Source organism: Protopterus annectens, chromosome 9.part0, assembly GCF_019279795.1.
Source record: "Protopterus annectens isolate FY-2018-M chromosome 9.part0, PAN1.0, whole genome shotgun sequence".
NCBI lineage: Eukaryota > Metazoa > Chordata > Ceratodontiformes > Protopteridae > Protopterus > Protopterus annectens.
The window spans coordinates 31,624,800-31,650,847 of NC_056743.1; the positions used below are offsets into that span (position 1 = coordinate 31,624,800).

The window sequence follows — 26,048 nt, forward strand, 5'->3', positions numbered from 1 at the left end:
TCGAAAGAAAAATTGCACAAGACGCCAAAGATAATCACAAGGCCTTCTTTAGTTATGTCAGGAACCTGGGTGCCAACTCCCAGATATGCTCCGAGTTAGTGCAAAATGACAAAAAATACACTGAACCCACAGACATTGCCAACATCCTGACAGACAGGTTCAGTGCAAACTTCTCCTCCCCTTCCCCCCCAAAAAAGCAAATGTCTATCCCAACAGAATGTAGCCTCCCTGACATCACAGATGCACAGGTGAGAGCTGCCCTCTCCAAAGCAAAGAGCACAGCATCAATGGGACCGGACGGTGTCCCGGGCTGTGTCTTACATGAGCTCCAATAAGAACTGAACCCTCACATAAAGTCACTGTTCAATCTCAACCTTACTACAGGATATGTACCCAAGGAATGGAGTACAGCAACAGTGGTCCCACTCCACAAAGGTGGTGCCACAACGGACCCCGGAAACTATCGCCCTATAAGCCTGACTAGCCTGGTCTGCAAAACTATGGAGCGTATCATCATGGAACTCATAAACAAAGACATTGGGAACCTACAAACACTGGATCCTACCCAACTCGGCTTTGTTAAGGGCAGATCTTGCCTCTTGAACCTGGTCGACTTCTTTGAAACAGTCACCAAGGCCATAGATGAAGGGAAGGTAGTCCATACAGCCTACCTGGACCTCACAAAAGCCTTCGACACAATACCCCACTCTGGCATCATAAATAAGCTCAGCAGCTTAAATATCAACCCCTTTGTCACAAGATGGGTTGCAAACTGGCTCAGGGATAGAACCCACATGGTCAGACTTGCAGGTGCCATGTCAGACTCTAAACCAGTTACAAGTGGCATCTCACAAGGCTTAGTCCTGGGACCTCTCTTGTTCAGTATATATTTCTCTGAGGTACAGGCTAACATGGGAGAACTATGACTGACCAAGTTCACAGATGACTGCAAACTGGGTGCCATAATCGACTCGCCGACTGACACAAGCATCCTCCAAAATGGTCTCACAGAGACAGATAACTGGCGCCAGAGCCATGGCCTAAAGCTAAATGCCAAAAAGTGCATAGTCATCCTTTTTGGGAAAAACAAAGTGCCCACAAATTACCACACAGGTGGTAATCCATTAAGTACGGAAGAAGTAATTAGGGATTTCGGGACCCAAGTAGATAGCAATCTCTCCTTTGACAATCACGTTGCCAGAGTGGTTAGAAAGACCTTCTATATAGCCCACCTTATCACGAAAGGGTTCACATCTAGATCAAGAGAGGTCATTGTGCCCCTCTACTCATCACTCATCAGGCCCATAATTGAATACAATGCCCCATTTGGGATGTACCTTACCTGACACCTGCAGCAACTGGAAAGACCCCAAAAGTACCTCACCAAGAGAATCAAGGGACTCAAACAGATGCCCTATGCAGTTAGGCTAAAGAAACTCCAGTTGCTTACCGCCTACTCAGAGGCGATCTGTGCCTGATGTATAAAGCCATGTCCAACCCAGAATTAATGGACATGCTCCACCTCAGGAAATCCAAATCTCTTAGAGCTACACGCTCCAGAGACTTAAACCTCAGCACAGAAATAAATAGGACATGCTGGAGGGACAGATTCATATCCCAGAGGCTCCCCTCACTCTGGAACAAAATCCCAATCCATGTTAGGCAGAGCCCCTCAATGACCCACTACAAGAGAAATCTTGACAAGTGGATGGGAGATCGTAGGTTTACCCCTGGGATCTCTTCTGTGCCCCTTCTAGACAGAGGCACAGTAAACTAACCTTAAAAGTGCTATCTTCTATGACCTACTATACAGAGGCACAGTCATCTAATCTAAAAGGGTGGCGAAAGCCAAACACACTCTGGCTAGGCTTATAAATGCCCTAGGGCAGATAGCCTAGTATCAACCTATGAACCTATAAGAGGGGAACGATGACTTCCTTATTTCTAGATGCGAACCCTTTTGTGATTAAGTGGGCCACGTAGAAAGATTTTCTGACCACTGTTGCAATGTGGTTATCAAAGGATAGGTTTCTATCCACTTGGGTCCCAAGGTCTCTTATCACACTTTCTGTGTTAGGTGTACTTCCCCCTATTTGGTAATTCATGGGTACTGTGTTTTTGCCAAAGGGGATAACAATGCACTTTTTGACATTTAGTTTGAAGTCATAATTTTGACACCAGGTGTCAGTTTCAGTGAGGCACTTTTGCAGGATGTCTACATCAGCAGGGGAATCGATAATGGGATGCAGTTTGCAGTCATCTGCGAACTTGGTTAGCCATAGACCCTTGGTCTTCACTTGCACTTCAGAGAATATATACTGAACAGGAGGGGTCCCAAGACAGAATCCTGGGGTAATCCACTTGTCACTGGTTTGAAGTCGGATCTGGAGTCAGGAACTCTTACCGTGTGGGTTCTGTCCGTGAGCCAGTTGGCCACCCATCTCGTGACGTAAGGGTTTATGTTTAGGTTGGTGAGTTTATCAATCATTCCTGAATGAGAAATAGTGTCAAAGGCTTTAGCGAGGTCCAGGTAGGCTGTGTGGACCACCTTGCCCTCGTCTATGGCCTTAGTAACTGTTTCAAAGAAGTCTACCAGGTTTAGGAGACATAACCTACCTTTTACAAATCTGAATTGGGTAGCATCCAGAGTTTGGAGGTTACCTATATCTTTGTTTATGAGTTCCATGATGATACATTCCATGGCCTTGCAGACCAGGCTTGTTAGGCTAATAGGTCTATAGTTCCTGGGGTCTGTGGTGGTTCCTCCTCTGTGGAGTGGAATAACCATTGCTGTGCACCATTCTTTGGGCACATAGCCTTTGCTGAGGCTGTGATTGAACATGGATTTTAGGTGGGGGGCTAGTTCATTTTGGAGTTCGTGTAAGACGCAGTCTGGGATGTTGTCCGATCCCATGGATGCTGTATTTTTGGCTTTAGAGAGTGCCGTTTTTACCTGTGTGTTTGTGATTGCCAGGGCTCTACAACCATCTGGTATAGTTATAGGCCCTTTGGGGGATGAGGGGGGAGTAAAGTTTGCACTGAAACTATCTGCCAATATGTTTGCAATATTGGTTGGCTCTGTCTATTTTGTGCCATTCTGTTGTAGCTCGGTGCAGATCTGGGTGTTGCCATGGAGGTTCTTGACATAGTTAAAGAATGCCTTGTGGTTGTCTTTGCAATTTGTGGCAATTTTTCTTTTAAAATTAACTTTGGAGGATTTTATGAGCGATCTTAGTTTCTTACTGAGGCTCGTCAGTGAGTTCCACCATACTTGGGTTTTTACTTTCTTTTGCAACAGTTTCCTCCTTCTGTTGTAAAGTTTGTTAATGGCAGGGGACCACCAGAATAGGCTTCCTTTTTTTGGAGGATAGCGTCTTAGTTTTATTGGGGATAGCACGATCTATGCACTCTTGTAGGTGCTTGTGGAGTGCATTTGTGTAGGATTCAGCAGTCTTGACTGTATTGACTGTGTTATCCATCTGCAGAGGTGTTGCAAAGTTAGTCACCTCAATTTTGAGAAGAGTGAAGTTCGCTCTGGAAAAGTTTTTTACGATGGTTTCCTTGTGTGGGGGTGGGGTCGGGATGTGGATATCTAGGGTGATTAGTTTATGGTCTGATCTGACTAGCGAGGAGTTGAACTCGGACGTTGAGCACCCATCACCCATGTTGGTAATGATCAGGTCCAGCATTTTGTTGCCCCGGTGGGGGTGTTGACAACTTGATCCAGGGCATTCTTGTTTATGAACTCCAGGAATCGTTGAGCAAGGAGGTTAGTACAAGAGTAGATCTGAAGTAGGAGATTCATTTGTCTGCAACCTGTGGGTTATGGATCCGACATCGGATCCGAACCGGCATGGTTTACCAGCTATGGATCCAAGCTCTCAGCTCCTCCCCTCACCCATAATGCCCTGCTCTCCCTACATGACCTCAGATCTTGTTTGCCGCGCTGGTGACCAGATTTGTGTTCCTAAGCTCTTCAGCTAAGTGCTCTTATTTTCAAGTATTTAGAGTGTTAAAAAATTGTATATTTGTGTGAAAGTTGTGTGAAAGTTTAGGTTTCCCTATTACTTAATCATACTTTCTAGTGTTTTAAATTTAATTTTACTTTCCCTCCCCTCGCTGGTAGCGTAGTGTGTGTTTGGGCCTGTAGTGTGCTTTAGTTACTTTGCTTTTACCCTTAGTTTAAGTAACTTTTTTGTACTTTGGGATGTCTGAACAACCCAAAGCTGTGTTCTCTAAGTGCTCTGAGTGTGGCCATAAGCTTTCCCCGGCTGATGGCCACACTCGGTGCGTTAGATGCCTTGGGGTTGAACACCTCACTTCTGGATGTTCCATTTGTGCAGGGTTCAACCCCAGGGCATTGAAGGAGCAGAGGTCCAAGCTTGTCTTGGCGGGTGTTTTGCCACCGGACTCGGCTCCGGCCTCCGCTCCTTTGGGGGTAACCGTTTCTACGGTTGTCTCCTCTCCGGCTCCCCCTCCTCCTCCTGGGACTCAACCTCCCTGTAGTGGTTCGGAGGAGAGGGAAGCTAGAAAGAAGGACCGGAGGGAGAAGCACCATAAGCGGCGGGCCGAGACCTCTGTTTTGGCCCCGCCAGCCAAGCGGGCTTCTCCTCTGGCCTCCTTGTCTGCTGGTTCTCCCCCTCCTCGGCTCCGGTCACCTGTGTGTTTTTCACCGGGACCTGAGGAGGAGGAGACCCAATCTCCGTCGAGGCTATCCAGGAGGCACTCTAGGCCTACCTCGGTAGCCTCGTCGAGATCGACCTATAGCCTGTCAGACGCTGATCTGGACCGGATGATGAGAAGGTTCATCCAGGCCCAGATGCAGATGGGAGTGCTCTTGCCTCCCCCCCCTCTGGGGGGGAGCTCGACCCCTTTCTTTAAACCAATTGCTCCTTCTCCGACCCGCTACCCGGGTTCGGAGCAGTTGGAGCCGAGCAGCTTCGGAGCCGGGGGTGGGTCGGCGCCGATAGTACTTGGTACTTCGGATCCGACCCTGCCCTCGAGTGCTTCGGATCCGACCTCTCGGAGCCTGGATCCGAGCTTCGGATCCGGGGGGATCAGTGCTCCTTCGGCGCCGTCTGTGTCGGAGCGCACTGTCCCTTCGGATCCACTCCTCGGATCCGAGGGGGAGCCGATTGTCGGATCCTTTGGTCGAGGTCGGCTCCCCTTCGGCTTTTGATGTAGTGGAGAGGGCCCTGTTGAGGGTCTCCGGACCCCCGGCACTTGCTTCGGCTCCGTCCCGCGCTCCATCTGTACTGGGTCAGGCTTCCACCATCCGGCCCTTGGGACAGCCCGCTCCTTTGCCCCAAGCTGTTCCCCTGGAACAGGTCACTGTTTGCGAGGAGTCCTCTGACAGCCCCCGGAGGATATTCCCCGCAAACATACGTGCAAAAGGAGGCACATTGACTCCCCCGAGTCTCTCACAGAAGACACGGACTTGGAGGAAGGGAAGGCTCCCAAGATCACCCCTGAGGATGTCTCATTTGGAGACATCATGGAAATGCTCCGCATAAGGGGGGGGTGGTCTGCCCCCAAGTCTTCCTCGGACGAGTCCGTGTTCTTGGAGGCATTTGAAGCGGGCCCGTCTACTTCTTGGGTGTCCCCTCCTGCCGACCCCCTGGTGGACCTCATTACCACCAGGGCGTGGAAGGAACCGGACACCGTGGAGCCAATCCCAAAAAGGCCCGACCGTATCCTCAGTCCCCCAGCTGACCGTGCCCATTGGAGTAAGGGGCCTCCGGTAGATGCCATGTTGACGGCGGCCACCAAGAGGGAACTTGCTCAGGAGAGTCCCTCAGTCCATCCCCCGAGCAAGGAGTCTCGGATGATGGATCGCTTGGGGAAGCGGATGTTTAGTTCAGCGACCTTCTCTGTGAGGGCACTGAACTACCTGGCACATGTGATTAGGATGCAGCGTGATCTTATAAAAGAATACGCTGCATCCCCCCCAGAGTCCATGTCGGAGGAGGACAAAGTGCTGCACTCCACCCGCATGGCCACTCTCAGGTCCGTCACTAATACCTCTATGCGGTTACTGTCCCATGCTACGGAAGGTGCCGCTAGAGCCGCAGGGGCAGGCCTAGTTACTAGACGTCAGGCCTGGCTCCGTCATTGCGATTTCTCGGAGCCCTTCAAGGCGTCATTTGCGAACGCCCCTTTCGATGGTTCTGCCCTCTTTGGCAAAACTGTTCGTGACACTTTGACCCAGAGCGAGAAGGATGGGAAGATGCTGTCTGCCGTCGGAATCCGCTTCTCTGCACCCCAGAGGCCCTATTCTAGGAACCAAAAGGGTCAGAAGAAGATGTGGTTCCGGAAGTTGCAGCAATCGCAGCCTGCTCCGGACAACCAGTCCTTCCGTGGCAGAGGAGGACAGGGAGGACGCCGCCCTAGGGGCAGAGGGGCTTCCAGGAACTTTGGGTCCAGAGAACCCTTCTCTGAACGGCCCGCGCAGCAGCCCTGAGGGGTTGCCCGGCTGCTCCACTCTGGAGGCAGTTGGGGACGTTTTTCGGAGCACCTAGCGGCATGGGAGTCCATAACATCAGACTGCTGGGTTCTCCAGATCATATCCAGAGGATACCGTATCCCCTTTCTTCACTTGCCAAAATTGAAGTCCCTCCCCGACGTTCCACCCGGTCAGTGGGAGGCCGCTTTGGCAGAAATTGGCCATCTGCTAAAGAAAAGAGCCATCCAGCCCGTCCCCCCAGACCAGATCGGATTAGGGTTCTACTCCAGGTTCTTTTTAGTGCCAAAAAAGATGGGGGATCTAAGACCAATTTTAGACCTTTCTCTCTTGAACCTGGCAGTTCCCAAGGAGAAATTCCGAATGGTTACATTGCAGTCTATTCTCCCCCTTCTGGGAGAAAACCACTGGATGTGCTCCATAGACCTCAAGGATGCGTACTACCACATTCTAATGGACAGGCGCTCCAGGAGGTTTCTCTGCTTCCGGCTGGGAGCCAGTCACTACCAATTCCGGGTCCTTCCCTTTGGTCTCACCACAGCCCCCAGGGTGTTCACCAAAGTATTAGCAGTGGTAGCGGCCCACCTGAGGCTTCAGGGGGTGCAGGTCTTTCCTTACCTGGACGACTGGCTTCTCACCGCCCCAACAAGGCATCTACTTCTCTTGGCACGAGACTCCTTTCTCCATCTTGCTCCACGCCTGGGCATCACGATAAACACAAGAAAATCCAACCTAGCACCCACTCAGATCATAGATTTTATAGGTGCCAGGTTAGACACGAGGAGATTGAGAGCCTTCCTCACAGCGGACAGAGTGCAAAGCCTACAGCTCCAGGTGCGGGCCATTCTCCACTCAAACTCAGTTCTGGCGGAGTTGGTCCTGAGGGCCCTAGGGTCCATGGTGGCAGCGATTGCGCTTCTTCCTCTCGCCAGGTTCAAAATGCGTGTCCTTCAATGGACACTCATGGTTCAGTGGTCGTATCTTGCTCTTCCTATGCGTCATCCCATTGCGATCAGCAAAGCGTGCAGGCGGTCCCTCCTGTGGTGGCTACACTCTCCAGATCTCCATGGAGGCCGCTCCTTTTGTGCCTCTCCCCCTCTCGCCACGGTGACCACGGATGCCTCCCGCCTCGGGTGGGGGGGCATTTTGCAGGCCGGATGGTCCAAGGCACGTGGGACGATTCAGAGACCTTACTGCATATCAATGTTCTAGAGATGAGAGCAGTGCTCTTAGCGTTGCTAGCACTTCAGGCCTTTCTTCCCTTGGGAACAATTGCGATTCAATCGGACAACATGTCTGTTGTCTGGTATATCAACAAACAGGGAGGAACCAGGTCTTACCCCCTTTGTCGAGAAGCCATGAGAGTGTGGGAATGGGCAGTCTCCACCAACCGTTTTCTCATAGCAACGCATATTCCGGGTCGGTCCAACATCCTGGCGGACAAACTCAGTCGCACCATCCTCACCCCCTACGAGTGGTCTCTCAATACTCAGGTAGCGGAACGCATCTTCTCACAGTGGGGAACTCCTTGTTGCGATCTTTTTGCGTCTCCCTCAAACACCAAATGCGACAGTTTTTCGCCTGATACCTCCTCCGGAGGTTCCCAAGAGACGCTCTGGTGCATGCTTGGCCACCCGGTCTTCTTTATGCTTATCCCCCCTTGCCTCTGATGCTCCAAGTTCTTCAGAAAGCCTCTCGGTTGGTATGCAGAATGATCCTCATTGCTCCTTTTTGGCCTCGACAGATCTGGTTCCCCTTCCTAAGGTCTCACTCAGTGAATCCTCCTTGGATTCTAGATCCCATTCCGGATCTGATTTCTCATCCATCCCACTTACCTCCTCCGAACCTGGACAACCTCAAGCTGACCGCTTGGCTGCTCCAGTTCCACTCCTGATCAGGACTCCCGGTATTTCGTCCCCTGTTAAGGCCATCCTGGTGGCAGCTCATAAGCCATCCACTAGGAAAGTCTACCGTAGCAAATGGAAACGGTTCTCTTTGTGGGCGGAACAGAAAGGCCTGAACCCCTTCACAGTTCCTCTCCCTTTGGTGCTTGACTTCTTAACCACTCTTTTTAATAATGGTGCCAGCAGTTCCACGGTCAAAGTACAACTTGCAGCAATTTCTCATTATCACATTGGTCATGACTCCAGTCCACTGATGTCTGCCAAATTGTGTAAGATTTTCCTTAAAGGTACTTTTCTTCTCAGGCCCCCTATAAAGCAAGCGGTTCCTCCTTGGGACCTTTCCTTAGTTCTTCAGGCCTTGACCACCCCCCCCCTTCGAACCGGCGGCTACGGTAGATCTGAAATTATTATCTTTCAAGACCGCCTTCTTAGAAGCCATTACCTCGGCCAAGAGAGTCTCAGAGCTTCAAGCATTATCAGCTAAACCTCCGTACTTGGTCTTTCATCCGGACCGTGTTTTCCTCAGGACCAACCCGTCCTTTCTTCCTAAGGTAGCTTCTGAAGCAAACATTAATCAATCCATTAACCTCCCTGTTTTCTTCCCTAAATTTCAAAACAAGGGTGAGTACAAGCTTCACACCTTAGATGTTCACAGGCAACTTAGATTTTATCTAAACAGGACTGCTGGTCATAGGCAATCCGACCAGTTGTTCATTTCCTTTGCTAAATTTAATTTGGGCAAGCCAATTTCCAAAGTCTCATTATCTCGCTGGATTTCACAATGTATCTTACTAGCTTATCAAGCTTCAGGAAGGCCCGCACCGGAGGGTGTACATGCCCATTCAACCCAGTCAGTCTCTACTTCGGCAGCCTTTAAGGCTAGGATTCCTCTAGATGATATTTGTGCAGCAGCCACGTGGGCTTCATCTCATACCTTTATTTCCCACTACAAGTTGGATCTTGCATCTAGGGGTAGAGCATCCTTTGGCTCTGCGGTGCTCCGGAATATCCTTCCATGATGGCCGCCCAAGATTCAGGTAGCTGGGGACTCTGTCCCACAGGTTGCAGACAAATGAATCTCCTACTTCAGATTTAGAAGTTATGTACTCACCATAACGTTCCATCTGAGTAGGTGTATTCATTTGTCTGCAACCATCCCACCCTCCTATCCCTCTGGCCTTTCAGTTTCCTGCATATGTTGTGTTACCCTCTTCAGGGTGTTTATGCTTTGGCAAACTCGATCTGAGGTCATGTAGGGAAAGCAGGGCATTATGGGTGAGGGGAGGAGCTGAGAGCTTGGATCCATAGCTGGTAAACCATGCCGGTTCGGATCCGATGTCGGATCCATAACCCACAGGTTGCAGACAAATGAATACACCTACTCAGATGGAACGTTATGGTGAGTACATAACTTCTAATTTTCCCAGTTTATATTGGGGTAGTTGAAATCGCCCATTATTATGGTATTTGGTTGGACCCTCACTTTTTCCAACGTCGCCAGGAATGAGGAATGAGTGTCCTGGGTCATGCTGGGGGATCTATAACAAGCTACAATTTGGAATGCATTTTTGCCCTGGGTTAGTTGCACTTGGATGATTTCAGAGGCATAGTAATTTGCAACTAGCCTGGAGGTGTGGATGTCCTTGATGAATGCAGACACACCTCTGCCCTTTGTGTTTCGGTCCAGGTTTTGTGGCCAAAACTTGTGGTATGAATTATAGCCTGGTAGTGCTGGGGTGCTTTTGGGAGCCTTGAACCAGGTTTCAGTCACTGCACAGATACCGATGTTCTCCATTTTGAGGAGTGCCTTGAGTGAGTGCATTTTGAGGTTTAGACTCCTAGTGTTGAGTAACATAACAGTGTCCTAGAGATGAGAGTAGTTCTTCTAATGTTTCAAGCCTTTCAGGAGGTTCCCCCTCTGGGGATGATTGCAGTTCACACAGACAACATGTCAGTGGTCTGGTACATCAACAAACAAGGAGGACCCCTTTCCTACCTGTGTGCAGGGAGACCATGAGAGTTTGGGAACGGGCAACATCTTCAGACCACTTTCTAATTGCACCTCATATTGCGGGAGGAACCATAATTTTAGTGGACAGACTCAGCAGGTCCATTCTGACTCCTCATGAGTGGTCCCTCAAACAGTGAGTAGCAAACAAGATTTTCTACTTTTGGGGTCAACCTTGTTGTGACCTTTTTGCCTCTCTCCTGAACTACAAGTGCGACAAGTATTTTACTCTGATCCCCCTGAAGGGATTGGCCCCAAGGTGTCCTTTATGCTTATCGTCCTCTCCCATTAATCACGAAAATTCTGCAGAAAGCCAGCAGGTTGTAGAGCTCAGTAATCCTCATTGCCCCTTTTTGGCCTCATCAGGTGTGGTTCCCATTTCTTTGTCTCTACTTAGGTGTCTGCCTTGGATACAGGATCCCAAACAGGATCTCATAACTCATCCGTCAGACATCCATTCCCCCCACTGTCCACACCCTAAAACTGACTGCATGTTTTTCCACTTCCAGTAATTGTATTAAAGTCCAGGCTAGCCCCTTCGGTCTGTGACATAATCCTGGCCTCTGAGAGGGCTTCCAGAAAAAAAGATCTGCAGCAGCAAGTGGAAGAGGTTTTCTGTTTGGGGTTAAAAGGAGAACATTAACCCTTTCTCAGCACCCACTTCATCTAGTGTTCTTTTTCTTAGTACTGTTTTTCAAAAAGGAGCCAGTTTCTCTACCATCAAAATTCAGCTGGCTGTGATATCCAATTTTCATGCTGGGAAGGGATCCTCTTCACTTTTTTCTTCCATATTATGTAAAGTTTTCATCTTATGCCTTCAGTAAAAGATCCTTCTCCCCCTTGGGATCTTACATTGGTACTGCATGGCTTTACCCAGAAGCCTTTTAAACCAGCTGATAATTTGTGATATACAATTTCTGTCTTGGAAAACAATCTTTCTAGTAGCTATTACTTCTACTAAGAGGGTATGAGAACTTGAGGCTTTGTCATACAAACCTCCTTACATCATTTTCCATAAGGAAAGGGTATCCTTAAGAACAAAACCTTCCTTTATGCCTAAGGTAGCCCCATGGAATTGAACATTAACCAATCATTTCAATTACCAGTTTTCTTCATCAAATTTTCAAACAAAGGAGAATATATTTTGCATCTTGTAGATGTTCACAGGCTACCTGTACAGAAAAAAAGAGGTATAGGAAATAAATTATTTGTATCTTTCTCAACAAGCCATTCAGGTCAGGCAGTTTCAAAAATTACCTTAGCTAAATGGATTATGGATTGTATTTCCTTCATTTATTCACAAAAAGTATTGAGTTGCCTCAACCTCCCAAAGCCCATTCTACCAGATCTGTGGTACCTCATCTGCCTTTTCTACTAGAGCCTTAACTGATGAGATTTGTGTTGCAGCCACTTGGTCTAAGACTCACACCTTTGCCTCACATTATAAGTTGGACATTGTTTCAGGGCATCCTTTGGCTCGACCGTCCTCTGACACGTCCTTCCTTGAGGGCTGCCAGGAGTTACGTAGCTGGGGACTCTGAGCCATCAGTGAGGAGTGATGAAAATGACAGCATCAGATTTAGAAGTTATGTGCTTATCATAACTAAGCATCTGTTTTGTCCATTTTCATTCCTTCTCACGTCATGTCCCTCCCACCCATATCCCCGTCTTATGCCTTTGAGAAGTACTTGGAGGAAATTTGGAACCCATGGGTTCTAGGTTTGAGACTCTTCTCTTTTTTTCTCTGTCCTCTTGCTATAATCTTTTGAATTATAGGGCAGCAATTTGATCTAGGGAGCTGGGGAAGGTATGGTGCATTATGTGAAGAGGGAAGACCTTGAGAATTGGATCCTAAAGTCTTGGGAAAGTGACCGTGTCAGATCCAAGACCCATCAGTGAGGAAGAATGAAAATGGAATCGGGAATACCTAGTTATGGTAAGTACATAACTTCAAATTTTAAAGTGTATAGTTGTGTGAAAACAGTAATAAGGAAATCATAATGACAGTTTCACAGTTGTGCACACTGCAGTCTGATGCTTAAAGCAGAGATTTTCCAAAAGAATTCTGTTTATTTGCTTTTTGTTTTCCTTCTGCTCTGGTTTGCATCTAGCATGTTTAATAGTATAACAGCTTTCCTAAACACTGTGCTTGTTACTTGCAGTACAGTGCTCAAAGAGAACTTGAGGCTTAATTTTTGACTTTCTGATAAATCACTGATGATTATAGTCAGTCATTAAGGCCAGTCATTAGACTTTTTATTGTTCAGCGCATTGATGTAGAAACTGGTTTTCACTTAACATTCAAACTGAAGGCATTTAGGCTTTTGGAGAAAGTGTGACAAACCCGAATCAGGCCTCCCGCCTCTAATGAAGATATCAGACTGTTTTATAGCCATATGTCAGGAAATGCTGATGTTGTAGTAAGAGATGTAATATATATATGTTTCTTTATGTGACAGTTACATTTTGTACTTTTTTAATGAAATAACTGCTTAATTAATTGTGCATGGTAACATTTCATGTTTTTGTGTGGTTTGGGGCATGTGTTTTCACACTCAGAAATATGCTCGTTGAAGTACAAGACTTTTGTTTTAGGTACATTAAAGATTTTTCAGTACTGTTTTGCACGTGGCTGTTGGGAGTTTTATGTCAAGTATTCATCTCATGAAAATGTTATTACGTCTTGCTGTACATGAGTAGGTTATGGGCACTGTTAGCCTCCCTGCTAGTGATGAAATGAAAAGCTGTGTGCCACAACTGTTTTTTGCCTTCGATAATCTTATATCTTTTATTATAAAATGTACCCTACCTGTAATATTATTTCATATGTTGTAGAACTTAACATTAGTTTCTTGATGGTATCAAGTCTGCTTTGTTAGATTCATCTTTAGATTGTAATTTGTTTGCGTTTCACATAGTGAAGAAATGTTTAGGAATCAGAGAGAAAGCTTATAACTGAAGTCAGAAAGACTAAGAAGTCTCCCATTACTGCTTCCTGAAGAAGTTGCAGAAATTTTATCCAAGTTACGGGATAGTTTGTCTGAGAAGCAGAGTTCCTTTCAAGACAAGCCCAGATTTTGTTTTCCTGTAGACTCAGCAGTATTTTCTGCTGTCTGCATACCCATCAGTAAAGCATGCCCTTAGACATTTTGTGTTTTTTTTTTTTGTTAATCTGTTTCCTCCTGTACCTGCATCATAGAAGTTATTAATAATAGAAACACAGAGCAGAGCTTCCTTTGCTGAAAAACAGCATTGTCTTTTATGCTGTTGTAAATGACAAACAGTCGCGCTATTAATTCAGGATTTATTGCCCCCCCCCCAAGGATAGTGTCCTTCATTCTAGCCTGAAGTTTGTCACACTAACCCTAACAGAAAGTTGTTTTTTCAGGATACACTGTCTTTTCTGAAAAAATCCTGTGCTCACCATCCATTGGAAGATCCTTTTACGATCTGGTTTAGTTTGGCAATGCAAAGTCTTTATAATTCTTTTATTGACTGATTGATTGATTTATTAATATTTGATTACCGAGAAAGTCAGACTGGTTAGACACCATTTTCATTGGAGGCCGTGAGACAAAAGCTTTAAAGAATTACAAAAAGATTTTCATAAAAATAATTTTACAATCTTTAAAAATAATATAAAAATATCTACAGTTTAAGTAATTATACCAAATTAGACATAATGTGAAAAAATGGTTAAGAAAAGAAGCAATTTATATGAGAATGATTTAATATTTATAAAAATTTTAGCTAGTTTATAGAGACATTAAAGGTAAGTTAGCATAATACAAACATGAATTGTAATATGAAGTGAGAGAAAAAAATAGGGTTATGCTATATTTAGATAGAGAGTCTGGGAAAAAATGATAAAAGTAAGGAAGTGAGTGAAGAAGGGAGAGTAAGGAGGGGTAAGAATGTACTTGATTATATTTGGAGGTGTAAGGTATGAGAAGTACTTGATCATATGTAAGGATATAGTTTATCGTGGGGATGGGGAAGAAGAAAAACAGCTTCATGCTCCTTTCTATGTTATTATTATTATTTAGTGAAACTCATGTGCAAGTGTCAGCAGTCTTAAAATGTTTGATCATCATCTCAGTAATGTATCCTAAATCAAACACATTTTGTATTAGAGGACATTTATTATGGCTATTCATACACTTGTCTCACCTGTCATATCCGATTATTATAATACCCTGTACCTGGACTTTCACCCTCTGACCTTGATTGCTGCACCAGGTGCATAAATCTGCAGGTTGCATTTTGACAGAAACATGGTGCTTCTTGTAATGCATTCGCTTCTGTTAGCTAATCGACGAGTGTTTAAGATATTCTGTGAGATTTATCCTGCCCCACATAATATGAGTCCAGTCTGCCTTAAAATGTTCTTCGTGTTTCACTATTGCAGTCATTACATTTGGGTTATCTGCCTGCAGGTAGCCCTCAGCCGGCGTGAATACCAGAGTCTTGGATTCCTGCATCGGATGCTGTCTCTTCTTCCATGACGTCAGGTTGTCAGGGGTATAAAACATGCAGCCGATGCCATTACATCAGTCTTTCTTGGCATGCGGTGCCCGAAGCAGAAGCAGTTCGCAAGTGCCGGTCAGCTGACTCCTGAAATTTTTGTTTTCTAGTTTCATACCCGAAGTCTTCAAAAAAGATAAGCACCCCGTTTTGGATCCTTTTTCTTGCTCCAACCGATGTCAGTAAAAGTTAACAATGGTCTTACCTGTGGAAAGCAAATACCTCATAGAGATTTTCATTCGTACTGCATCCCTTGTTTAGGCCCAGACCACGACATCCCTCGCTGTCAGTTTTGTGCCTTGTTCAACCCCCGAACTATTCGTCGTCAGGCTATTTTTGCAGCCAATTACTTTCATACTCGATCTCAGTAGTCCGAAATGGCTTCGTTAAGCCATCCGACTAACGATCTTCAGAAAAAACGTAAGGATAAAGACAGAGACAGACCGCATAGGTCCAAAACTGCCGACGATGCTTCTGTTAAGCTAGTCGCCAGTCTGCCGGTACTCAGTGAGGCGCTTTCGCAGCCCCTGATACCCACTACTTCAGATTCGCAGGCCTCTACTGAGACCCATTCAGAGACCAGTATGCCGCGAGATGCTTCTTCCACTATGGAACATGTGGATGTCTCTACCTTGGATGGGTCCAGAGCCGCTGTGCAGGCACTGGCTTCTGAGGGTGCATTCAGGCCTACAGACATTCATATTAAACCAACGCCATCATTTCCATCCAGAAGTTCCGAATCCCTCAGGCAAAAACTCGCACTACACCTAGAAAACCGATGACAAAACCGCATGCTCAGGCCCATAGGCCTCAAAAACAAATGCTTAGAATGGCTGAAGACCTTATTACCTTAATTAGGGGAAGCCAGCCTTCCCCCTCTAAGAGACCTAGAACTGAATTTCTTTCTGATTCTTCTGATCAAGAATCTGATATTTCTGTTCCTTCTGATTGCCAGGATTTGTCATTATCTACTTATGAGGATTCTGATGCAGAGGATTCCATTCCCTCTGCTTCCCCTCCAGAAGATCTTTCTTTCAGTGAAACCTTGCATACTCTTAGGGAGCATTTCCGCTGGGAAAGCCAGGATTACTCTGAGTCCAAAAAGAGACTTAGGGAGTTTTTACTCCTGCCTCAACACAGACCTTTAGCTATCCCTCCTGTTCTGGACATTGTAGATGATGTTTTCGTGGAATCTAGCCTTACCCGAAACACTTTACCTCCAGCTCCCAGAAAACCTGACAGGTACTACAGAGTACCTGACTCTCACAAGTTCCTCTTCAAGAATCTTTCTGCGGATCCATAGACAATTTCCCAAGGACCTAAAGGCATTAAAGTCACTGCTGCCAAAAATCCTACCCCTTCTGATAGAGATTCTAGAGCCTTAGACATATGGGGTAAGAAAGTATGCACTTCTGCTACTTTGGCCATTAGGGCTTTAAATTGACAGTTTCATATGTTAAAGTATCAGCAGCATGTTATGGGACTACATAAACAGAAAATTATGTTGATTCCTGACTGTGCTGAACACAAAAAATTACAAGATTTAATGCATTCTTCAGAACAAATTGGTAAACATACTTTGCAATGTGGTTTTGACGCTTTAAAAGCATCTTGCAGGGCTGCTGTTACTGGGTCTGTACTTAGAAGGCACAACTGGCTTAAGGAACAAAACTTGCCAGATCATGTTAAAGCTAAATTACTGAATGCTCCCTTAAACCAAGACCGCCTTTTTGGCAACAAAGCAGAAGAAGTCCTCAAAAGGATGGAGGAAAAAGAAATCTATGCAAACTGTTAAAGATTTCCTACAAGTACAGCCTCCCAGATTCAGTAGGCATTGGCCTTCAAAGAACTGGTCCTTTCCAGTCCCTTCCAGGCCTTCTCAGTCCAAACCCAGGAACAGCAGACCACCTAGGCTGCAGTCTCAGGCTACGCACAGACCTAAGCAGTGGGGGGCTCCCACTTCCAAAGCAGGGAGTAGTAAGCCACCCCCTACGGTAAAATGGTACAATGACTTAACCTTTACCCTCCCAAGCCCTGCTCAGCTACCTGCTCCCTTAGGAGGAAAGCTTGCCCAGCATGCAAAAAACTGGGAACTCATTACCCAGGACAAATGGGTTTTGAATATAGTTTCCCAAGGATACAGATTCCAATTCCACACACTACCAACCCCAAATGGTTGGCCAGACCTACCCCCAAATCAATGGGCAGAGGCACAACAGCAGGTTCTCTCTCTTCTGAGTAGCAGGGCTATTCAACCTGTCCCAGCAGGACAAGGTTTTTATTCAAGACTTTTTCTGGTACCCAGAAAAGACAACTCCTGGCATCCAATCCTGGACCTCTCTATTTTCAACACCTTTCTGGTAGTTCCAAAATTCAAAATGCTAACTCTTCAACAGCTTCTTCCTATGCTAGCCAAGGATGCCTGGCTGGCAACCTTAGACTTGAAGGAAGCTTACCTGCACATCCCAATAAGGGAATCTTGCAGGAAATACCTACGCTTCTGGGCAGGCTCCATGCACTATCAGTTCTCTGCACTTCCCTTTGGCTTATCTACTGCGCCCAGGGTATTCACAAAGTGTCTAACTTCAGCCATTGCATTTTGCAGGCAGAAAAATATTCAAATTTACCCATACTTGGACGATTGTCTGATTCAGGCAGAAAGCCAGGAATTGCTATTACAACACCTGGCATTCGTAAAGAAACTTCTAACCTCACTGGGGTACACCATAAATGAAAAGAGCTCTCACCTAGTGCCCTGCAAACAGATTGTATTCCTGGGAGCAAGCTTGAACACAACTTCCCAGATGGCATTCCTCACTCCAGAGAAACAAGTTTATTTGACAACCTACTTCTAACTATTGGCCACAAAACCCCAGCTATCTGCAAGGAAAATACTGCAAGCCCTGGGGTTCATGGCCTCTTGCATTCTACTAATTCTATATGCAAGACTGCATATGAGGAAACTCCAATGGTATCTAAAAAGCCTATGGTGTCAACATTCTCAGGACTTGGAATCAATGATTTATATCATTCCTTGTATGAAGACAGAGTTCCTTTGGTGGGCAGAGGCCTGCTACCACAACAAGGGGTTCCCTTTCACTCTCCCCCGTGCTGCCCAAACCCTAACAACAGACGCATCAGACTATTCATGGGAGGCTCACATGGCAGGGCAGTTCATTCAGGACAAATGGAAACCGAGACAGATGCACCTGCATATCAATCAAAAATAAATGCTAGGCGTACAGAATGCTCTGACAGCCTTCAAAGACTGTATTCTACCAGGACAACTATTGGTAAAGACAGACAATACCACAGTTATGTGGTACATAAACAAGCAGGGGGGAACCCACTCGTATCCTCTCTGCAGACTAGCCATGGCTCTGTGGAATACAGCCTTGAGCTACAAAGTACACCTACAAGCTCAGTTCCTGTCAGGCAAACTAAATTCACTGGTAGATGACTTAAGCAGAAATCTCATGGACCCACACGAATGGAAACTAGAACCAAAAATATTCAACCTCTTGAGGAACAAATGGTGGACTCCAGAGGTAGACCCGTTTGCCTTCCCTGAGAACTACCAATTGGACAAATTCTGCACAAGAACTCCCCACAGTCAAGCTTGGAAAGTGAATGCCCTGTCCTTTACCTGGGAAAGCCTCTCAGTTTATGCCTTTCCCCCTCTGCCTCTCCTCTCGAAGGTTCTAGAAAGATCAAACAGGACAAGCCAAGGACAATACTAATTGCACCAGACTAGCCACACCAGCACTGGTACCCCTCTTGTGCAGTATGACACTGCTGCAACCATGGCACCTGCCTCAGACCCCTTCCCTGCTGTCCCACCAGGCGGGCCAGATCCTGCACCCTCAGCTTCAAACCCTGAACCTTGCAACCTGGCTAATTCCTTGAGCTTTCCTCTAGCATCACTCAGTAAGCAGGTAATGGATGTCATTCTGGAGGCAAGGAGGCCTAGTACTAGAAAATCCTATGCTGAAAAGTGGAAAAGATACTTTTCCTGGAGCCAGGCTCAGGGGATGGGCACAATGGTGCCCAGCTTACCTCATATTCTTCAGTACTTAACAGAAATGCTCCACAAGGGCCTATCCTTCTCGTCCATTAAAATTTATGCCTATGCCATTTCAGCACATTATAATACTGAGCCACGCCTCTTCTCTCACCCCCTGCTAAAACATTTCCTTAGAGGGGCCAAAAATTTAAGACCCTACAGGTGAGCTCCCACTCCAGCCTGGGACCTTAATTTTGTATTGGAAAAGCTCACTCTTACCCCCTTTGAGCCAGCTGCAACAGCAGAGTTGAAATTGTTTTTCTTGGAAAACAGCCTTCCTTCTAGCCATCACTTCAGCAAGAAGAGTGTCTGAATTACAGGCCCTCATGGCAGTGGAACCCTTCATTATCTTCCATGAGGACAGGGTTTCCCTCAGGACCAATCCTTCCTTTATGCCCAACGTGGTGTCTAGTTTGGCCCTAAATCAGTCCATTCATTTGCCTTTTTCCCCTAATCCACAAAACAAAGGGGAATGAATGCTGCACTCTCTGGACGTGCACAGACAACTTAGATTTTATTTGGACAGGACTAAGCCTCTCAGAAAATCTGAACAGTTGCTAGTTGGCTTTGCTGCAGAGGCAGAGGGGAAGGTCATTTCAAAGCAAACCATTTCCAAATGGATAGCCCATTGCATTCATTTCTGCTACAAGCACCATAGAAAACATACCCCACAGGGGATAAGATGACATTGCACCAGGGCTGCATCTACCTCTGCAGTCTTTCTCAGAGGAGTCCCTACCAGGGAAATCCTAGAAGCTTCTACCTGGAACTCTGTACATACCCTCACCAAGCATTATCACATGCCTATTTTTTTCTAAATCCAGAGCTGGTGTTGCCACTGCAGTCTTGCAGGGCGTAATAGCTGGCCCTAATGCTGTTTAACTTCCTCCTCCCTTCCTTAGCTTTGGGAATCATCCCAAATGTGATGACTGCAACAGTGAAACATGAAGAACATATTACAGTTGTGTACACTTACCATAAATGTAGATGTTCGAGTGTATTCACTGTTGCAGTCCTGGTTACCCTCCCTCCAGCCCTCTGACTTCTCTTGGCTCTACCTTTCCTTCTTGTTTGGTATATTTATTTTTTCTGGTGTATTTGTTTTTGATGGGGGTGTACCATAACATATAACTGCTTCCCATTGTGGGGGCACCTGACATCCAGGGTAAGAAAAACTGATGTAATGGTATCGGCTGCATGTTTATAACCCTGACGACCTGACGTCATGGAAGAAGAGATAGCGTCCGATGCAGAAATCCGAAGACTCTGGTATTCAGGCCTGCTGAGGGCTACCTGCAGGCAGATAACCCAGATGTGATGCCTGCAACAGTGAATACTCTCGAACATCTACATTTATGGTAAGTGTACACAGCTGTATTTTTTGCAAGTCTATGTTCTCAATTTTCCTGATAAGGGATTGCAGGCATGTTTTAGGATTTGGAGACTGTCTTGCTTAGGGAGCTTCTAAGGGTCTGTCTTCCTGCCCAGCCACAAAACTTGACTACTAAGGGACTGTTATTAGCACCCAGAATTAGGTTAGAACCATCAGGAATTTGTGATTTCCTTCTCAGACTCATCTCTTGACAAATTTGCTAATTTGGGAGATCACCTTCTGTATCCTCTTTAAGTCCTTAAAGAAATATTTATTTAATAGGACCATTTTTTTTTAGGTATTTATCGTTTTACACCAGTTTGAATTCCCTTTTCTATTTTATTGCATGTTATTTCTATGTGTTTTCTGTCCATCCACATTTACAAGATGCAGCTGATTCCTATAGTAACCCCTTGAACAGCTGGCTACCATCCACAAAGTTTATTAGGCAAGTAAGGAGAAGTAGATTGCCAGGCCTTTCTTCTGTCACATGCATGCACAAACACACACATACACATTACATGTACTACTGTTTTAATACATGTTTTTTTTTCTGTTTTATAAAGTTTTTTTAACAATAGAGTTTTTCAGCATATTTACACACATGGACAAAAAAAAATATTATCAATTTACTTGTGCATACACCATATTTTTCCACTCTTGTTTTAATTTTGTTTTTCTATAGTCATCATTTAAAGTTAATTTACCTTTTATGTTTGCTTGTTTATTTAGTTGCCTTATAGCATCACATAATATTACTGAAGAGTTTCCTAAAGTTGTCTTACATTGTATGCATCTTGTAAAGATGGTCGCTGTTTTGTATTTAAACTTTGTGATGCAAAAAGCGACATTACCTTATTTAAATATTTATCCTTTTGATTTAAAATTTGTTTCTTTGAAAGTTGCTTTTGGTCACAGTGATCTTATTTAGGATTTCTGACATGTCCTTCAATTTCACTGTTGCAGTATTCATTACAATAGGGATACCCTCAAAGGTGGCCCGACATCCAGCCAGTAAGTATACTAAAGCCTTTGGGCTGCTCTAAGTCAGTGATCCCTAATCACCAGGCCGTGGATCATTTGGTACCAGGCTTCCCAGAAAGAATAAAAAACTTTATTTTTATTTTATTTCCATTTTATGGACTTTCTGTGTCTGCAGGGTGTTTTATTATGAAAAAAATTAGCAGGTAATCTCCCCATCACTTACGTCTGTTGCTCTTTCCCACACTTGTCTCTGTTACAGTTTTGATGCCTGATAAATTAAGCCCATAGGTTAATCCTAACTAAAATAAATAAAGCAACAAATGTGACGCTAGTCCAGGAGTAACTGCCGTTAAGGTAAATTATTCAATAGGTTTGAGATTAGCACTTTTGTTTTTTACAGAAAACTGTATCAGATAAAAACTATTAAAAACAGGAAGACCTATATAACATCATTTTAAAAACATGTGACTGCCATACCCCCACCAACTCCCAGTAGTCTTTCAGAATAGTTACACACATTTCGTAGATAATGAGAAAAAAAAATATGTTATATAAAGTGCAGGGAGTCTGGTCACCTCATCAGCAGAAACAGCACATCAACTTCAAAGAGATGAGCACTCTTCTGCTGGCTCTTCAAGGTTTTTATCCTCTGTTCTACCCAGGTCCTCTCAAGGTGTTTACAGACAGTACCACAGTGATGTGGTATATCAGCAAAAAGGAGGGGGGGGGGTTCTTATCTTCTTTGCCGGTTGGCGCTGTTAGTGTGGGAACTAGTTATCCAGTGTCAAGTGACTCTTCAGGCAGTTTACATTCATTCAGGTCAAACCACTGTGGCTGACAATCTGAGCAGGTCCATAACTCTATCCCATGAATGGATGCTTAAAGGGATGTGTTTCTGGACATTGTAAACCAGTGTGGTTCTCTTCAAATGGATCTTTTTGCCTCCCCTCTGAACAGACAACTCCTGCTATTTTGTGCTAGAGTCCCAGGCCTCTGGTTTGAAAGGTGGATACCCTCTCTGTTTCTTGGAAGGGGATATTTCTTTAGACTTTTCCTCCCCTTCCCCTCGTTTCAAAAGTCATGTTCAAAATACAATAGTTTGTTCCCAGAATTTTGCTGGTGACTCTCAAAATCTTGCTACTGACTCCCTTTTGGCTGAGACAGCATTGCTTCCCTCTTCTTCTGCATTTAGCCAAGGGCACTCTTCACAAGATACCGCACAGAGTGGACCTACTCACACAAGAAAAGGGATCTTTCATCCATTCCCACCTGTCCACTCTTCAACTGACACTGTGAGTGATAAGATTTTGATTCCATGTAAACACCTTTTTTTTCTGAGGATGTGGTTATGGTCCTGCAGGAGGCCAGGAAACCCACTACTAGGAAATCCTACTTATCCAAATGGAAGAAGTTTTCTGTTCAGTGTCTTTCTTGTAACCTGGATCCACTTTCTGTGGATGTTCCTTTGGCTCTCTCCTGTCTTTGTGAACTGCTCAGTGCTGGGTTGGCTTATTCTTCTGTAAAGGCCGACTTTTCAGCTATCTCTGCTTGTCTGCATTTATCACCTCCTTTAGCTTCTAGATTTAAAGCTAAACAATTCCTTAAAGGCATCCTTCATATTAGACCTCCCAGGAAGCGTGTTCCTCCTCCCTGGGATCTTAATTTTGTATCAGAGAGATATCAGAGTGATACTAGAGAGATATATATATATATACAGGCTCCTTTTGAGCCTGCTGCTTCAGCTTCCTTGCAACATTTCTCTTGGAAGACTGTACTTTTGTTATCTCTTACTTCTACCAGACAGGTGTCTGAGCTTCAAGTCCTTATCTCTTGTTCTCCTTTTTTGGTGTTTCATAAGGACAGGGTGTTCTTTCATACTAATCCTTCTTTTATGTCCAAGGTTGTGAATGAGTTGTTCATTAATCAGTCTTTTAATTTGCCCACTTTTTTCCCTTCTCCACAATCTGCCAGTGAGAAGGTGCTGCACAAGTTGGATGTGCATAGACAGATCATTTTATTTGGATAAGACTACGACTTTTCGTAAATCTGATCAGCTCTTTGTTTCCTTTCATCCTAGGTCCTTAGGATTGGCTGTGTCCAAGCAAACTATTTCTTCTTCGATTTTTAAAGCCATTTTCTCTTGTTATTCCTTTCATGGTAAGAGCCTTCCTGTTAAGGCCCACTCTGCTAGAGCTGTGGCTTCTTCTGGTGCCTTTTTCAAGGGTTTGGATACTATCTGTATTCTTGAGGCAGCTACGTGGATTTCTGTGCATGCATTTACCAGACACTACAGGTTGGATGAAATTTCCAGTGTTAGAAATGGTTTAGCTAGGACCATCTCTCATGGGTTCCTAGAGAGGTGTGTTGGTCCAGCCTCCTGCCTTTCTTCTTCCTGAGCTTTGCACTCTCCCTATTGTAATGAACACTGCAACAGTGAAATGGAAGGACATAGCTGAGCTTTGCACTCTCCCTATTGTAATGAATGCTGCAGCAGTGAAATGGAAGGATATAGTACAGTGGTGTCAAATCTTACCATAGCGGTAGATGTCCTTCCCTTCACTGTTTCAGTATGCACTCCTTCCCTCTGCCCCCTGGTCCTTTTTTCTTCTGGATGTATCGATTACCTCTTTACTCCTTGGACTGGCTTTCCAACTGGGGCTCTCTGTTATGAGCGTGGAATGTCTGAACATCAACTTTATGCCCTACACTATGCAAGGGCATACCTTTGATGTACGGCTTACTTTAGAGCAACCTTTGGTATATTGGCCAGACATTGGGTCACCCTTGGCAGGGTATCCCTATTGTAATGAATACTGCAACAGTGAAGAGAAGGACATCTGCCACTATGATAAGATCTTTCACAACTCTACTTTCTAAGCTGCTGTGTGTAAAGAATGATGCACAATCATCTCTTCAAAAAGAGTTTTTCCTTCATTTTAAAGTTATTTTCTGCTCTTCCTTTTGTCTTAAATAGTGATCCCTGCAGAGTTTTTTTTTTTCAAGATAAAATTGCAAATGTTAAGAAGCTTCATTACTCACTGGATGTCTGCAGACAGATAATTTTCACAAAGGTCTAAGGAAATCTGATAATTCGATTAGTATTTTTGTCTTATTTTTGTTACAAAATAAGACAGACCACTTGTTATGACAACACATTTGAAATGAGAGATTGTAATGCCTTTTGTTATTAGAAACGATAAAGTCTTGAATGAAGTAGACAGGGTGGTGGCTGCTTTACTGTTTTTCAACTTTTTAAGAAATGCCACAGGTTGTATTATTTTGGAAAGTTGCCACATGATTGTTTATATGCAGGCAGTTTTGTGGTTTTACATTGCTGTAGTATTTCCTGTTGATTTCACTGGTGACATTAATTGTATACATTTGTACTGAATTGAGCTTTGTATAGTTTGACTACAATTTTCTGAATGGTTGTCTCATGGGTGTGATTATTTTCTGATGTAAATTTAAATGTTTGGCTTTATTTTTATTGAATTTGAGGTACATATTTTATAATGATGTTATTAGAGTTCTTATATTTCTTTATAGAGATGTAAATTAGGGATGTAATTTTAGTTCCTCCACTATAGTTTCATTTGTAATGATTTGTAAGTCTTATTTGCAGCTTTGGTCTTCTAGACTTTGTCAAAATATATTATCATAATACGCTTTCTAATTTGTCTCATCTCCAATGTATTTCTTAAAACTGTGGGAATATATACTAAAGTCTAGCAGATGTGTAAAAGTACCTGTGAGGAAATCTCCAGGCAAATATTCTAAAATTTTTAGACTTTGTACATATCTGTGAATTAGTTAGATTTCCTTTGAGTCTTCAGTATGAATTTGTTTCTGTAAATATCTGTGAATTAGTTAGATTTCTTTCAAGTCTTCAGTATGAATGTGTTTCTGTACTTTGCTGTTGCACTCTAATTTAAGCTTACGTCGTTGTTCACGCCCTAGTTGTAGCAGTAGTCATATGCTGTACTTTAATCGTTTCTTCCTGTTGTTGTTTCTATTAAGTAATCTGTTGTAACTGACTTCCCCAGGTGTTATCTTTGCATCTGGAGAGTCGTCTGTAATTCCATGGTTAACCCCATATAAGCTAACGAGTGCAGATCCTGTAGCCCAAAAACTCTGCTTCGCTTTCCCCACTCGAATACTTAGTCACCTCTTAAAATTTCTTTTGAAGTAGTAAAGGGACTATAAAGTAGTAGCAGGGGGAGGACAAAGGGCAGTAAGGGAGTAGGTAATAAGATGAACAATGGAGAGGAGGACCAGCAGGGAGAGCAGCAGGATTGGAAATAGGAGCACGAGCAGCAACAAGAAGGCAAAACAGGATGGGGCAGTCCTGGAGAAGGAAGGGTAGCAGTTCTGGAAGAGACAGAATAGGCAAAAGAGAGCAGAGTGCACAATAGCCAGCAGGCAGATCAAAGGAAGGTTGACATGATGAGACTCTGGAAGGAGAGCACCAATGTAACAAACTAAGGAAGTGTAAAACACTTAGTAAAGAAGAAGAGAGATGGTCAGCAGTTATGTAGGGTGCAGACGAAGACAGACATAGGACAGAGAAGGATGCTGGCTAGTATCTGTATTGGCTGACAAAAACTGTGTAAGATATACTCTGTAATCCATAACCCTGTTTAGTTTAAAAACAATCCACTGCATCAACATTTCCACCTGACCGATTAGACTAGCAAACAAATGTAGGTCACTGAATGCCTTAAAACCAGTTGTTA

At 44.5% G+C, this 26,048-nt stretch overlaps 1 protein-coding gene across 1 annotated transcript in view; it reads left to right on the forward strand.

Moving 5' to 3' along the window:
• Positions 1-26,048, forward strand: part of CCHR9.PART0H11orf49 (chromosome chr9.part0 C11orf49 homolog) — a 2,558,117-nt gene that overhangs the window by 1,009,553 nt on the left and 1,522,516 nt on the right. The window lies entirely within an intron of this gene.